General features: G+C 38.2%; 1 non-coding gene across 1 annotated transcript; it reads left to right on the top strand.

Annotated features, from left to right (window-relative positions):
* The first annotated feature begins 16,487 nt into the window (after positions 1–16,487).
* On the top strand, positions 16,488–16,594 carry LOC141709625 (small nucleolar RNA R71). The gene has a single exon (XR_012570190.1). It is a non-coding gene; the product is annotated as a small nucleolar RNA R71 (small nucleolar RNA).
* Positions 16,595–16,970: the final 376 nt, after the last annotated feature.

The raw sequence follows: 16,970 nt of genomic DNA, 5'->3' as shown, positions 1-16,970 counted from the left end.
GCCCCACACCATACCGTAAAATGTGGTTTTTAATTTTTTGTGGTTCGGTAGCGGTTTGAATTTTTGACAAATCACCCGGTGCAGTGCGATTTGGGGTTTTATATTTTAACATTCTGGTTCCAACCGCACCGCAATTTCATATATATAAATTTATTTATATAATATATATAGATATAATGTGTGTATATATATTTATATATTATAAATTCATTTTTTATTTGCTATAGTTTTGTGTTATAAATGCTAGTTTACATATTACTTATTACAGAATAATCAAAAATATATTATTTTTAGCTAAATTTTATTATATTTGTATTTAAATATTATTTTTTTTGAATAAATAAATCGCACAAAATGCACCACACCGCAACGTATTTTGTGGTGTGCTTTATGCGGTTTTTAAGGTCAGGCGGGTGCGATTTGAAAATTTGATCAAACATCTACCATTTGGTTTACTGTTTGAGAAAAAAACTGTACCGCCCCCACCGGATCACCCCAACTGATAAGCTTTATAAAGGGATATTTAGTAAGGACGACCAAATTAGTTGTCAATCTTGTCAAATTATTACATGTACTAGCTTTACAACCCGTGCGATGTCTTCGTTATATTTTTATATTAATAAAATTTATAATAATGTTTTTTTTGCCACCGATAATATTGTTTTTTGGATCATTAGAATCTGAATCTTGGGTACTATATAACAAATATTTGTTGTTGGTGGGGTTCGAACCTGGGAGATTTAATAATGTATAGATAATAATATAAATATTTTATGTTGATGGGGTTCGAACCTGAAAGTTTATGTAGTGTATATACTTTTAGTATTTGAATCTAACGGTATTGATCACTTGATTAAAAAGATCCGACGGTCATAAATGTGGATAGCCAAATCAACCAAAAAAAACATTCCAAATTATACCACATTCTGGTTATTACATTATAGTTTAGATTATTATTTTATTTTTACTCAATTTTATATTATTTTATCAACATTCTACTACAATGGTAGTTATCTTTAAAGATTGCTTAATTAATTCCTAAATTAAATTATAAATGTCATATAAATTTTGAAAAAATATTATTAATAAAAAAATTTTATACTTGTATATATATTTTAATCACCTCGCAAAATTATCAAATTTTGTCGACCTTGAGAAGTAACTTCTATACAAATCCAATAATTAGAATTTGACAATCTCTTAATAACCCCTGTCAGAGATGCTTTAAAGTAAAACTTGAGAATAAATATTTTAGTAAAAAAAATATAGTCAGCCTCAAGTAAAATGGATAAACATCAATTTTAGCCTAACCTCTTTGTCTATATCACATGATCTTATAAAAGGACGTAAGAATATATAAATATATATTAAACCGGAAATGATTTAACTCATATATATATTGAAGACTCTCCGTGTGCTAAAATAAGAATTTATCCTTGATCATATTCGATACTGAATTCGATTCTCGTCCACTTCAATAATTTATTATAACAAAAACTCATTTAAAAAATTATAAGTCATATTTATCAAAAAAATATTAATAAAATAAATTTGACATATTGGATTTGGAATCTCTGTTTAAGCCGGATGTTGGCCCAAAATATCACATTTCAGAAAAATGTTCCTTTTCATCACACGAAAACACATTTTTAAGTTCTGTTTTCAGGAAATGCATTTTTAATTTGCGTTTATATTAATTTTAAAATTAAAAATTGAAAACTAAAAATTAAAAAAATATATATTGAAAAATACATTTACATAATATGTTACTGTACTACACGCATGTTCTCATGTGTTGGATTTTTGCAAACGCATTGTATTTACGAAATAAAAACAAGTCTTAGATCCCCAAAATAAACCACAAAAACAAGAGAATTTGAACCCCTTGAAAACGAAGAACCACACGCTTAATTAAAAAAATAGAAATTAAGATCTAATAATAAAGGTAAAAATAATGAAAGAAAATAAAGATAACAAGACTTTTTATCGGAGAAAACCGGTAAAAGTCCCGACGACGGCTATATTTGAGAAAGTAAGAAGGAGGCTAGAGAAAAAAAAAGATAGCAAGGTTTTTGTTTTTTTTTTAAGTTATATTGCACATGTTTTCATTCACATTTTTGTTATTGTGAAATTTTAAATATGAATATTATATAGTTTAGGAGTCAAGATAAAAAGTATTGCTCGTATTTGACACGGAAATTTATGCACGGTTGTGCAAGACATGCATGTATGATAATAAGACTAAGTCAAATTGACAGCCCAAAGAATTAGCTGTATGATAATCTAAATTTGTATTTTATTTTGTATTACTTGTGTTGTGGATAAAAAATATGTATTTATTTATTACGCGTATTTAATGTTAGGGTTTGATAAGTTTCAAGTTTTAATGGTTGCACTTGTGTTTCGTGGCTTGAATCTGCCCTCACAAGATGTCTACGTACCTTGGCGTATGACAAGGATCAAGCCAAAACGTAGTTCTTGGTGATGCTTGCCCTCAGGGCTATGTCATCGAGAGCTCACCACGGACGTAGTGACTTTCGTGTCCTTCAAGGACTAAGTCTAAAATGTCGTTCCGCGTAATGGCCTCGTGGCTTGTATGATGCCTTCCCGGCTTTGTGACGTGTGGAGTTCTTTTCCCGAAAAACGTCTTGCTGAAGTTGAAGGGGTAAGACCCTTTATATAGACGTTGAGAGTCTAGGAATTAGGGTAGAATTGGGTGACTTGGTGGGCAAGTCTCCTTCTTTGATTGGACTTTGGAGTCCTAGAAAATAGGAATTAGTTTCCTTCTGAATTTAGGTTGCTTGGAGGCTACTTCTTGTAGAAGTAATCACTTATTTGAACACATTTATTGGGTTGTTTAATTAGCCCCCTTATTAATTACGAAATTAATAAATAATTAGGATTTCAGGCCTTATTAACTGGGCTTTTCCCTTTGACCAAATCAGGTCTGATTAATGCATATTAACTCCGCAATTAGGATTATTTTTATACCCTATCATTTGCCCCCAACTTCTGGGAAACACATTCGATGTTTCGTAGAAGTTAATTTATCTCTTACCCTATCCGGTGTATCGTTTTTAGCGTAAAGTGTGGAGTGACCTACACATTTACAATGATTTACCTTATCCGAGGCTTTTTGATATTTTCTGGAATTTTCATAATTTTTTATACTCATTTTCTTACCTTATTCCTATTTTAAGGAATTTTCTGGTATTTTCCCCTCAATTTTTGGGGATTATCTCGTATTTACAAGTATATTTCTTAAATTTTTTAAGAATTTTTTCGCACTTTCAGGTGTTTCCGTAATTTTTCCTAATATTTTAGGAATTTTTCCGTACCTATAGGGAGTTTTCCTTAATTTCCTGGAATTTTCTCTAATTTTTCTTAATTTTTCCATAATTTTCCTTCATTTTATAGAATTTTCCTTAATTATTCGTGAATTTCCTTAATTTTCTGGAATTTACCTTAATTTTTCGAGAATTTTTCTTAATTTTTTCGGAATTTTCTGGAATTTTCCTTAATTTCTTCGGGAATTTTCCTTTTTTTTTTGGAATTTTTCTTAATTTTTCGGAAATTTTTCGGGATTTTTCCTTAATTTTATTGAATTTTGCTTAATTTTACTGAATTTTTCCATACCTCCGGGTATTTTTTGTGATTTTTCCTAATATTTTAGGAATTTTTCGGTACCTCCAAGTATTTTTTAATAATTTTTCTAATATTCTAGGAATTTTTCTATACCTTCGGGTATTTTTCGTAATTTTTCCTAATTCCCACGACCAGGACACCCACGACCAGGATTCTGATCGACACATTTTTTTAATTCCTTTTTTTCTAATATTATTATTTAAAAATAATAATATTTATTTTATTCAATATTTTTGAATATGTATGAGCCCCATGCCAGGAGTGTCCAACCCGGTTAAAAAAAATTACGGTCCTTTTGAATAAAATATTTTCGGAAATAATAGCCCACACCGGGTTAAAAAATCTCGAATAAAATTTAACTCGGATTAAATTTTCTGAATAATAGCCCAAACCGGGTTAAAAAATCTCGAATAGAATTCAACTCGGATTAAATTTTCCGAATAATAGCCCAAACCGGGTTAAAAAATCTCGAATAAAATTTAACTCGGACTAAATTTTCAGAATAATAGCCCAAACCGGGTTAAAAAATCTCGAATAAAATTTAATTCAGACTAAATTTTTCGAATAATAACCCAAACCGGGTTAAAAAATCTCGAATAAAATTTAACTCAGACTAATTTTTCCGAATAATAGCCCAAACCGGGTTAAAAAATCTCGAATAAAATTCAACTCAGATTAAATTTTTCGAATAATAGCCCAAACCGGGTTAAAAAATCTCGAATAAAATTTAACTCGGGCTAAAATTTTCCGAATATTATTATTATTATTTTTTTAGATTTCGACCGGGAATCCATTCAGTTAGGATCATGGTCGAATTATGGTCCCTTAGTGTCTGGTCGAAGCTACTTTCGGTCCGGATGATTCGGTTAGGATCCTGACCGAATTCGGTCAAGACCTCGAGTTGACCCCGTGCTTCTGACCGAATTAAGGCCCCATATCATCTAGTCGAAGCTACTTTCGGTCAGGACGATTCGATCAAGATCCTGACCCCTTGGACCAGGATTCTGACCCTTGGCCGAACGATTCACAATTTAGATCAGGAATCCTGACCCCTTGGATCAAGATTCTGACCCCTTGGACTAAGATTCACAATTTAGATCAGGAATCTTGACCTCTTGGATCAGGATTTTGACCCCTTGGGCCAGGATTCACAATTTAGATCAGGAATCCTGACCTCTTAGATCAGGATTCTGACCCCTTGGACCAAGATTCATAGTTTAGATCAGGAATCCTGACCTCTTGGATCAGGATTCTGACCCCCTAGACCAGGATTCATAATTTAGATCAGGAATCCTGACCTCTTGGATCAGGATTCTGACCCCTTGGGTCAGGATTCACAATTTAGATCAGAAATCCTGACCTCTTAGATAAGGATTTTGACCCCTTGGAACAAGATTCATAATCTAGATCAAGAATCCCCAATTACGAGCTGCAAGCCTTTCAATAACCATAACTTTGTGCTCGTTTTCCTGATTTGAGCTTATAATATATCAAATCGAAGCTTATAAAAACATGTATTTATTTATTTCGCGTATTTAATGTTAGGGTTTGATAAGCTTCAAGCTTTAATGTCTGCGCTTGTATTTCGTGGTTTGAATCTGCCCTCACAAGATGCCTACGTACCTTGGCGTATGTCAAGGATCAAGCCAAAACGTAGTTCTTGGTGATGCTTGCCCTCGGGGATATGGCAGCGAGAGCTCACCAAGGATGTAGTGACTTTCATGTCCTTCAAGGACTAAGTCTAAAACGTCGTTCCAGGTAATGGCCTCGTGGCTTGTATGATGCCTTCCCGACTTTGTTACGTGTGGAGTTCTTGTCCCGAAAAACGTCTTGCTGAAGTTGAAGGGGTAAGACCCTTTAAATAGACGTTGAGAGTCTAGGAATTAGGGTAGAATTGGGTGACTTGGTGGGCAAGTATCCTTCTTTGATTGGACTTTGGAGTCCTAGAAAGCAGGAATTAGTTTCCTTCTGAATTTAGGTTGCTTGGAGGCTACTTCTTGTAAAAGTAGTTACTTATTTGAATACATTTATTGGGCTATTTAATTAGCCCCTTATTAATTACAAAATTAATAAATAATTAGGATTTCGGGCCTCATTAACTGGGCTTTTCCCTTTGACCAAATCAGGTCTGATTAATGCGATATTAACTCCGCAATTAGGGTTATTTTTATACCCTATCAACTTGAGTCTATATAAATGTGAAAGATCATACATGAGTATTTTTCTATAAACAGTCTCAAGGCTAAGAATAAAATCTGTAAGAAGATTAAGAAGATCATGCCTCAGAGAAATTGTGAAGAAGTTTGGAGTTGAATAAATCTGTTTTAGGAAAATATTCTAAGTCAAGATATCTACAAGTCAGATAAAGTCATATAGAGAAGTCATTCAAGAACTCCAGAATGACTTATCGAGAATTCCAAATTGGCCTAAAGAGAAGTCCCTGAGATATCGACAAGTCATTTTTGTATTAGAGAACTCAGAGATATCGACAAGTCAAAATGAAGATATGAAGATTGGAGATATCGACAAGTCAAATTACCATTAGAGATCTCAGAGATATCTACAAGTCAAAATGTATATAGAGATCTCTGAGATATCGACAAGTCATTCCTACATGCAGAAATTTGGAGACCTCGACAAGCCAAGTTCACTTATAGAGAACTCAGAGATCTCGATAAGCCATTATACTTATTGAGATGTCAGTTCTCTATAAATCAAACTGGAGATCTCGATACGAACCTCAAGTACCGAATGCTGAAAAGTTACAGATTCAAGATTATAAATCAACAAATGATCTAATCACTTAGATTGAAAATTCTACAAAAGCAGCTTGAATAGTGCAAGATCGAAGGCAAGATTATCTGACAAAGGAAAGTCAGACCTACACGATTTGCACTACACCTTATTGCATGTTGCGTAAACCTCTATTTACTAATCTATAAAGTAAACACTGGTCCTTTGTTTTAAATGTATCAAACAGTTCTAGTTTTTTTTCTTGTACCTCTCAAGGAAGAAGCTGAGTTCTTTACTTACAAAGAACCCAGGATTTGTAGCAAGACACTAGCTTGATTTTAATACAAAATTAAGTGAGTTTTGAAATATTATTTGTACTGTTTTATTTCAGCTAACATAATATTACTGCATTTCTAATTTGCTTTGTCAACCAAGTAACAAACATTCAAAAAGTCTTAAAAATAACCAAAACACATTTACCCCCTTGTGTTGTATTCATTACCTAACAAGTGGTATCAGAGCCAAATATGAAAATAAATAGATCAAGATCTTGGAAGAATGAATACACAAAAGATAAGCAGTATAATGATACCAGTCTTTGATAAGACCAACTATACATTATGGAAGAAGAAGATGCTGCTGTTTCTAAGGATGGCAAATCCCTTGTACATCGAGATTATAAAGAATGGACCTTTCACTCCTATGGAAATGATTGAAGAATCTACATATAGAGATATGGTTATCCCAGCTCATTATGGTCCTAAAGATCCTTCAAAATACATAGAAATTGAGAAAGAAAATGTCTCTCTTGACACTCGGCTACAACTAATTCTGATAGAGTCACTTGACAATTTTATGTACAACAATATTGTCAACTGTGACACAACCAAACAAATATTGGAGAAGATTGAGATACTGTGTGAAGGTATAGAGGAAGTTAGGTAAAACTAAAGGAGAATACTGGTGTCTCAGTATGAGGGTTTTATGGCAAAACCAAAGGAGAGCATTACTGATGTGTTTGAAAGATTCAATAAGCTGATTAATGACTTGCAGCTCCATGACAAATACTATGAAGTTGAGGAGGTTAACTTGAAATTTTTGCTCACCCTTCCTATAATATATAATAGATGATTGTTAGGGCGAAAACACGCGCTAATATTCACGCAAGTATACGCGTTCGCAAGTAATATAAAATATTTTCTAGTTCGTTCCCTCAGAGACTCAGACTAAATTATTGTCTAATTAAACTCACTCACCAATGTATGATTACTTCTCAATGTTAAGATAATAACACTTAAAATTATTGATTAAATATTAACTATAATTAACTACTTAATTAACCACTTAACTAACACTTCAACTTATCAATAATAAAACACTCATGAGATCACAACTTCATTATTACTTCCTTCTAGAGCCATTGTTATTACCTTTAGCATGTGACAGTGATGATATTAATCGAATAACACAAAACTGATAAAAGCCAACTTTCATTGTACTAATACCATTCTACCAAGCATCCACAATTAAGATAGAAGTCGAATAGTCATCAATTATGTTGAGTTCCTATATGTCTACAGAAATTGACAACACAACGATTTAAGCACAAGTTATTCCTTTTTGATTACATAGGGCAAATAAAACTGTTAGAGTTACTCACTAATCATGCACAACGTACATGAACCTATGCTAGCATGGCAAGTTCTAAATCTCAAGATCCACCGTCGCTTCACAAGAGATTAACACCCTATCTTATATGTTCGCGACGCACATAAGACGAATACGCACAACCAATACTAGATATCAAACAATCATCACACACTAAAGTATTAAACAATTAACTAAAGAATTCCATAATAAATCCATTGCAACCCCATGATCACGATTAGCCCATAATAGAACTTATCGCCATCATGGGTTCATATGAAATCATGATAAACAAACACAAGAAAATAATAACTAAACTAATTATATTAAAACAGAGTACGTCACAAGAGTAAATAAGTCAAAGCAAGAAAACTAGCATCCAACGTTACAACGAAACAAGAATCACAAGAAAATATGCTTCATCTTCGCTGCGGTGTGCTAAATCGGTCTTCTTCCTTATCTCCTTCGCTTCTTGCGTAAAACACAATCTTCTTCTTCTTTTTTTTTCCTTGTGAAAACGTCTCAAATCTACTTATATAATAGTCCCATAAAGCTCAGATTACATAGAAGTTGGAAGCCAAACAGAAGTAGAAGTCTAAAATAATTCAGCAAAATTCCCGACCCTGCGCTGCCGCTCAGCATAGCTGCGCGGGCGTGCAGGTTGCTGTGCGGCCGCTCAGCATAGCTGCGCGGGCGCACAGGCCTCCACTGGAAAAAAATCCAAGTTTGCTCCGTTTCTTCGCCGTAATCTGCCCGTTCCTTTCCTCTCGCAATGGTGAACACATGCCAAGGCTTATTCTTGATGATTCCTCCCCCGAAATGCAACTAATACCCTGAAATGCATAAACACTAGAAAAACGCATCAAATACACAAAATACTTGATTTCAAGACACCAATTTAAGCCATTTTAAGACGTTCTAAGTGGTATAAAATGCCACTTATCACACCCCCAAACTTAAATCGATGCTTGCCCTCAAGCGTCACAGACTCAAAAACAAATAAAAATATGCATGAATACAATCTATATGAAAATGCAGCGATCCCCCTTACTACAATTAATCAACCAAATTGCCACATCTCAACGAATGCAGTTAGACAACTAAAGATCAATAAACTCATGCAAACGGACATACAGCCAGAAATGTGGTGTGTGCAAATGCTTAACATATATGCTTCGGAACTAGACCAATTACTATGACTAGACTATCCTCAAGGCAATCCTACGATTATACAAAGAATAAAAATTCCAGGGACAAAGTGATATACAACACTACAAGAACTCTGGAGCTTACTACGGAATCGTGCTTTTATTTACAACTCAAATGCTTATTTGACCGTGCAATGAGTGAGGTCCACAAAAGACTTATACAATGATATCCATGTAACGAGCGTTAGGTTAGCGGATCCCAGACTCTAAAAGCCTTAGGTCGCTAGGCACAAAGTCCCCTAAGAACTTAATAACTCGAATACCAAAGAGCCCACTCTTGATCAATTATGCCAATTTTTTTTTTTTAATTTCTGAGCAAGTGCGTTTCGCTCCATCTTGCTCAACCCTAGACTACTCGCAACATACGCGAGCCGGCTACTAGCCATTTGACGCCTAGCCACAACTAGCAACAACTTCCATATTTTTTTCTCTAAAATTTTTCTTTTTCATGTCTTTATTACTAAGAACCTATAATCGAATTCTAAGCATAATAAGTAGATTGACCTTGAAAACAACCAAATCATAACACAATCTAGCCCTTTCGCATTCTCTAAGACTTAGTGGACTTACAATTGTTTCTAGCATGCATATCAACCTACACAACTTAATATCACTTTAATGTTATCACTACACTCACATCAATATCACAATTCAGTCGATAAATCATTACAAAAGGGATCATGGTAAATGCATGAGCTACATGACATTCATAAAAAAAACTATATGGCATAAATTATGCAACTATATGAACTAAACTATCATGAATATGCAACTAAATGACACACACACAAAATTCCTTAACTACCACCCCCAAACTAAAAATCTTCACTGTCCTCAGTGAAAGTAGTAGAAAGGAACACAGGGTATACCTACTCGGAGTCATCATCATCATCACCCTCAGTGGGTGGAGTATCAGGCGGCGGGTATGCAGAGTCCTTACCAAAAACTGGCCACTGGATATCAGCTCCAAGGCCTCGAAAAGCAGTCCCTAACGCAAGGGTGAGTTTCTGAGCAAACCTGCTCTGTGTCTCATACATGGCATCCATCCGCCGTGAAAGCCTCCTATACTGAACATCAACCATCCCAGCACCCTCTTGAGCTCTCGAAGAACCAGCCTCATCACGCCCTGGCCTAGCCATAGTAGCACCTCGTGCTGGACGCCCTCCTGGAAGACGATAACCCAGCCCATGCTCCTCAGGCTCACCACCGGTCCACTCCTGCATCCCATTCAGAGTGCCAGAATCAATCGGAGCGGCTGGCAACTGCAACTGCTCATGAGCCGGCCAGTTCACTCCCACTGCTCGGCATAGCTTCGTAACCGTAGATGCATAAGGGATGTTCATATGCTTTGCTCCCCTCAAAAACTTCAGAATTCCTTGATAGATAAACTCACCAAGGTCCACATAGTACTCCTCATTCAGAATTCCCCACAACAGCTGTGCTCTCTCAACTGTGACCTCGTGTGCATGCGAAGAAGGCAAAATATTAGCACAAATAAATGCATTCCATGCACGGGCATACCTGTTCATGGCGATCGCCGGAAAGTGACGATACTCATTATTGCCTGTACTGCGGGTCCAAACTGTGCCCGGTCGACAGAGAGTCGCACAAATCAAATCCAAGTCAAAATCCTCAGCAGTCTTTTCATTCCAGTTCTCCTCCTCGGGCTTCCTCTCTCGCTGTCCAATCACACGGCGAATCGCCGCAGGATGATAATCAACCGTCAGCCCACGGACCACAGAAAACCCATTCTTTTCAGCCTTCGCGTTCGCGTAGAACTCGCGAACAACGCTCATCGGTACTACTTAGGGTGACTCACAAAAAGCTATCCACCCCTTCTCTGCAATCATGGGCACCAACTCACCATCCCTCCCCGATGGTAAAAACCCCCTCTCCTTCAGAATCGGCTTATCCAACAGCCTAGTGTACTCCTCCTCCGCGGCTCTGTCAGTTAACCGAGGCCTTGCAGCAGTACCCCTCGATGAATCAGCAGTAGGAACTGTGCTGCTGCTGTCAATAGTGCGTGCTCTCTTGGGTGCCATTGATTCGTGAATAAAAGCGTGTAAGAACTGATATTTGATGTTTGTGAGAGGATTTAAGTGTAGGAAGTTTTGTGGGAGATATGTAGGATAGGTGTATGTATATATAGGGTGTGGATTAGATTAGGGTTTGGGAATTAAGGGATAAAATGATGGGGTAGTGGGAACAAATCGTGGGTTTATGGGCTAAAACTGTTTTTGTGTTTGTTTTTTTTTTTTCTGAACTGTTAAAAAAATTTCTGGTCCTCGACCCCTGCGCGGCCGCTCAGCATAGCTGCGCGGGCGCTCAGCTTGCTGCGCGGCCGCTCAGCTTAGCTGCGCGGGCGCGCAGGGGGTCACTGGAATTTTTTTTTTCAGCCCCTGTTTTCTGATTTTTTTGTGTTTTTGGATAGGTTATTAACTTGTAAGGGTTTCTGTAACAATAATTCATGGGTTGCCTCCAACGCAGTGCTTCTTTTTCATCATTAGCTTGACGTTTCGTACCCTACTCAAGTAGTCAACAAAATGGCACTAACCACTTCTCGGTTTGCCATGTCCCCATAGTAGTGCTTCAACCGCTGACCGTTAACCTTGAATGCTTGGTCCGGATCATTCTAAAAAATTTCCACCGCTCCATGTGAAAACACAGTTTTGACAATAAAAGGTCCAGACCACCTTGATTTCAACTTTCCAAGAAAAAGTCGGAGCCGAGAGTTGAATAAGAGAACTTGTTGCCCTGGCACAAATAACTTTGGATGTAGCTTCCTATCGTGCCACCTCTTCACCTTTTCCTTATACATTTTGTTATTTTCGTACGCTTGAAGTCGAAATTCATCCAGTTCATTAAGCTAAAGCATTCTTTTCTTACCAGCTGCATCTAAATCCAGGTTCAACTTCTTCAATGCCCAGTAGGCCTTATGCTCAAGCTCCGCAGGTAGATGACATCCCTTACCGTACACCAACTGGAACGGTGACATCCCAAGTGGAGTTTTGTATGCTGTTCTATAAGCCTAAACAGCTTCATCGAGCTTTAAAGACCAATCCTTCCTTGACGGACAAACAACCTTCTCTAGAATGCGCTTTATCTCTCTGTTAGACACTTCCGCTTGACCATTTATTTGCGGATGATAGGCAGTAGCTACTCGATGATTCACATTATAACGCTGCATCATAGAAGTGAACTTACGGTTGCAAAAATGCGATCCTTCATCACTTATGATTACCCGAGGTGTTCCAAACCTTGTGAAAGTTTGCTTATGAAGAAAATTTAGTACTGCCTTTGCATCATTTGTCGGTAAAGCTTTAACTTCGACCCATTTTGAGACATAATCGACTGCCAGCAAGATGTACTGATTATTGCAAGATGAGATAAAAGGCCCCATGAAATCGATTCCCCATACATCAAAGACCTCGACTTCAAGCATCACATTTAATGGCATTTCATCCTTCCTTGAAAAATTTCCCACTCTTTGGCAACGATCACACCTTAAAACAAACTGATGAGCATCCTTGAACAAAGTAGGCCAGAAAAAACCTGCTTGCAGAATACGAGCTGCCGTTTTCTCACCTCCATAGTGTCCCCCATAAATCGTGGAATGGCAGTCTCGTAATATCCCCTCCGTCTCACTGAACGGGATACATCTCCTGATGATCTGGTCAGCTCCCTGTCTAAACAAATATGGTTCATCCCACATATACCACTTCACCTCATGCAGAAACTTCTTCTTTTAAGCGGATGTCAAATTAAGAGGCATTATATTGCTGACAAGATAGTTTACAATATCTGCAAACCATGGTTCTTCCTCCTGAATTGCAAACAACTGCTCATCCGAAAAAGATTCATTGATTAACATCCTATCTTGTGAAGTAGAATCGGGATTCTCCAACCTAGAGAGATGGTCAGCTACTTGATTCTCAGTACCTTTTCTATCTTTGATCTCTAACTCAAATTCCTGAAGTAAAAGCACCCAACGAACGAGTCTCGGCTTCGAATCCTTCTTAGAAACCAGATAGCGAATAGCTGCATGATCAGTGAATACTGTTACTTTCGTACCAAGCAGATAAGATCGAAATTTCTCAAAGCCAAAGACTATAACCAAAAGCTCCTTCTCAGTAGTGGTGTAGTTCAATTGGGCACCATTTAAAGTCTTACTCGCATAGTAGACCACATGGAAGAGATTTTTCTTGCGCTGTCCCAGAACTGCACCTACCGCATAATCACTCGCATCACACATCATCTCAAATGGTTCTGTCCAATCTGGTGCTGTAATGACTGGTGCCGTGATCAAACTCTCCTTGAGAGTCTCGAATGCTGCCAAACATTCATCATCAAATTTGAAAGGCACATCTTTCTCAAGCAAATTGCACAACGGCTTAGATATCTTTGAAAAGTCCTTGATGAATCGCCGATAAAAACCCACATGACCAAGAAAACTACGGATTCCTTTCACAGAATTAGGTGGGGGAAGATTTTCAATGACTCCCACCTTGGCCTTGTCCACCTCCAGACCCTTGCTAGAGACCTTATGCCCAAGGATAATGCCTTCACGCACCATAAAATGACATTTCTCCCAATTAAGCACCAAATTAGTTTCCACACATCTTTTGAGTACGGCGCGCAGATTATTCAAACATTCATCATATGAGTGTCCAAAGACGGAGAAGTCATCCATGAACACTTCGACGTTATTTCCAATCATGTCAGAGAATATAGCCATCATACATCTCTGAAAGGTGGCCGGTGCGCCACATAACCCAAACGAAACTCTGCGAAAAGCAAATGTGCCAAATGGACAAGTGAAGGTAGTCTTTTCCTGATCCTCTGGTGCAATACAAATCTGATTATACCCGGAATAACCATCCAGAAGACAAAAATACTCATGTCCCGCCAATCTGTCAAGCATCTGATCAATAAATGGAAGAGGAAAGTGATCCTTCCTTGTGGCTTTGTTCAATTTTCTATAATCCATGCATACTCTCCATCCTGTAACTGTTCGAGTAGGGATGAGCTCATTCTTTTCATTTGCGACCACAGTGATACCTCCCTTCTTAGGTACACATTGTACGGGGCTCACCCACGAGCTGTCAGAAATAGGATAAATGATGCCTGCATCTAGCCATTTCAGAATTTCTTTCTTCACCACCTCCTTCATGATGGGATTCAGTCTTCGCTGCTGTTCCACAGTTGGCTTACTACCTTCCTCTAGCAGAATTTTATGCATACAATATGAAGGACTTATCCCCTTGATGTCTGCTATGGTCCATCCTATAGCCGATTTGAATTCTCTCAAAATCCTTAAGAGCTTGTCTTCCTCACTACCTGAAAGGTCAGATGAAATAATAACAGGTAACGTAGATGAATCACCTAAAAAAGCATACCTCAAGTGTTCAGGTAATGGCTTGAGCTCCAAGGTAGGTGCTTCCTCTATTGATGGTTTGAGCTTCCCTTCAGCGTCCTTGAGGTCAGAAGTACCAAGAGATTCAAATGGTATGTCCAGCTTTCGCTTCCAGGGAGAAGCGTTCAGATATTGTAATTGCTCGTTGCTATCTTCATCATCGCTGTCAAAATCCCCCACTAAGGCCTTTTCCAATGCATCAGACATTAGCATGTTCGGAAGTAACCGCAGAATCAATCACATCCACTTTTAAGCACTCCTCATCTTCTGTAGGGAATTTCATTGCCTTGAATACGTTGAAGGTCACATCCTGATCTTGGACCCGCATAGTAAGTTCACCTTTTTGCACATCTATCAAGGTACGGCCAGTAGCCAAGAAAGGCCTCCCCAAGATTATGGGAATCTTCTTATCTTCCTCAAAATCCAGAATAACAAAATCTGCTGGAAAGAAGAGCTTATCCACTTTGACGAGCACATCCTCAACTATGCCCTTTGGGTAAGTAATGGAACGGTCAGCCAATTGTAGTGACATGTACGTGGGTTTTGGATCAGGCAGATCCAGTTTTTTAAAGATCGACAACGACATCAGATTAATGCTTGCTCCCAAATCACAAAGGCACTTGTCAAACATCAGATTGCCAATTGTGCAAGGAATGGTGAAGCTTCCTGGATCTTTCAGTTTTGGTGGTAACTTTTGTTGCAGAACAGCGCTGCATTCTTCCGTGAGAGCAACGGTTTCAAGGTCATCCAGTTTTACCTTTCTTGAAAGAATAGTCTTCATAAACTTCGCATAACTAGGCATTTGTTCCAGAGCCTCAGTGAAAGGTATATTGATGTGAAGTTTCTTGAACACCTCCAGAAACTTCCCGAACTGTCTATCCAGCTTTTGTTGCTGCAATCTCTTAGGAAAAGGTGGTGGAGGATAGAGCTGTTTCTCCCCTGTATTAGCCTCAGGCAGAGTGTGTTCAACAGTAGTCTTCCTTGGTTCCGCCGCTTTCTCCTTTTGCTTAAATTCTTCACCTCTAATTTCAGCTTCTACTTCTTTTGCCTTTTCAGCATCAGCTACTTTTCCAGACCTTAAGATAATAGCCTTGACTTGCTCTTTAGCTTCCTTCCTGTCTGGTACTTCCGTGTCACTGGGAAGAGTGCCAGGTTGACGATTGAGCATTGCATTGGCTAATTGACCAATTTGATTTTCCAAGGTCTTGATAGAAACCGCCTGACTCTTGCACAACAGCTTAAGTTCCTCAAAATCAGCACTAGTAGGTGCAGCTGCACTTCCCTGTTGAGGATATGATTGCCTTGTAGCATACTGCTGTGGTTGCTGGAATCCAGGTGGGTTAAACTGTTTACTCACTCCTTGCTGATATGGTGGCTGAATAGCATTCTGATTATTCCCCCAGCTGAAATTTGGATGATTTCTGTTGTTAGGATGATAGGTCACTGGCACAGGCTGCTGTTGTCGCTGATAATTATTCACATACTGAACAGATTCGTTTACAAGAGAACACTGATCCGTAGCATGAGAACCTGCACAAAGCTCACAAACCATAGCTATTTGATTAACTCCATACGTAGCCAGAGAATCAACCTTCATTGATAGCGCTTGGAGCTGGGCTACAATAGCGGTGGCTGCATCAACTTCCAGAATACCTGCTACCTTGCCTGACGTCATCCTCTGAGTTGGGTTTTGATGCTCATTTGCAGCCATCGTCTTGATAAGATTATACGCCTCAGTATAGCTTTTAGCCCATAAGGCGCCTCCAGCTGCTGCATCGAGCATGGGACGAGATTGGGCCCCCAAACCATTATAGAAACCAGTGATCACCATCCAATCCGGCATTCCATGATGTGGACATTTTCTCAACATTTCCTTGTAGCGTTCCCAAGCCTCGCACATAGATTCCGTAGGTTGCTGCGCAAACTGAGTAAGAGCACTCCTCATAGCAGCAGTCTTTACCATCGGATAAAACTTCACCAAAAACTTTTGCGCAAGATCTTGCCACGTAGTGATGGACCCAGCTGGTTCAGAATGTAACCAGTCTTTAGCCTTGTCCCTTAGTGAGAATGGGAAAAGCCTCAACTTGATAGCCTCATCAGTCACGCTATTATACTTAAAAGTGCTGCAGATCTCGACAAAATTCCTTATGTGCATGTTGGGGTCTTCAGTTGCCGCTCCTCCAAAAGAAACAGAATGCTGCACCATCTGAATAGTGCCCGGCTTGATTTCAAAGGTGTTAGCTTGAATAGCCGGATGAAGGATGCTTGACTGAATGTCATCAATTTTAGGCCGAGAAAAATCCATAAGAGCTGGATCAGCTCGA

The sequence above is a fragment of the Apium graveolens genome, chromosome 2 (assembly GCF_009905375.1).
Source record: "Apium graveolens cultivar Ventura chromosome 2, ASM990537v1, whole genome shotgun sequence".
NCBI classification, from domain to species: Eukaryota; Viridiplantae; Streptophyta; class Magnoliopsida; order Apiales; family Apiaceae; genus Apium; species Apium graveolens.
The sequence above is the reverse complement of the archived record's forward strand: the minus strand, read 5'-3'. Positions and strand labels throughout refer to the sequence as shown.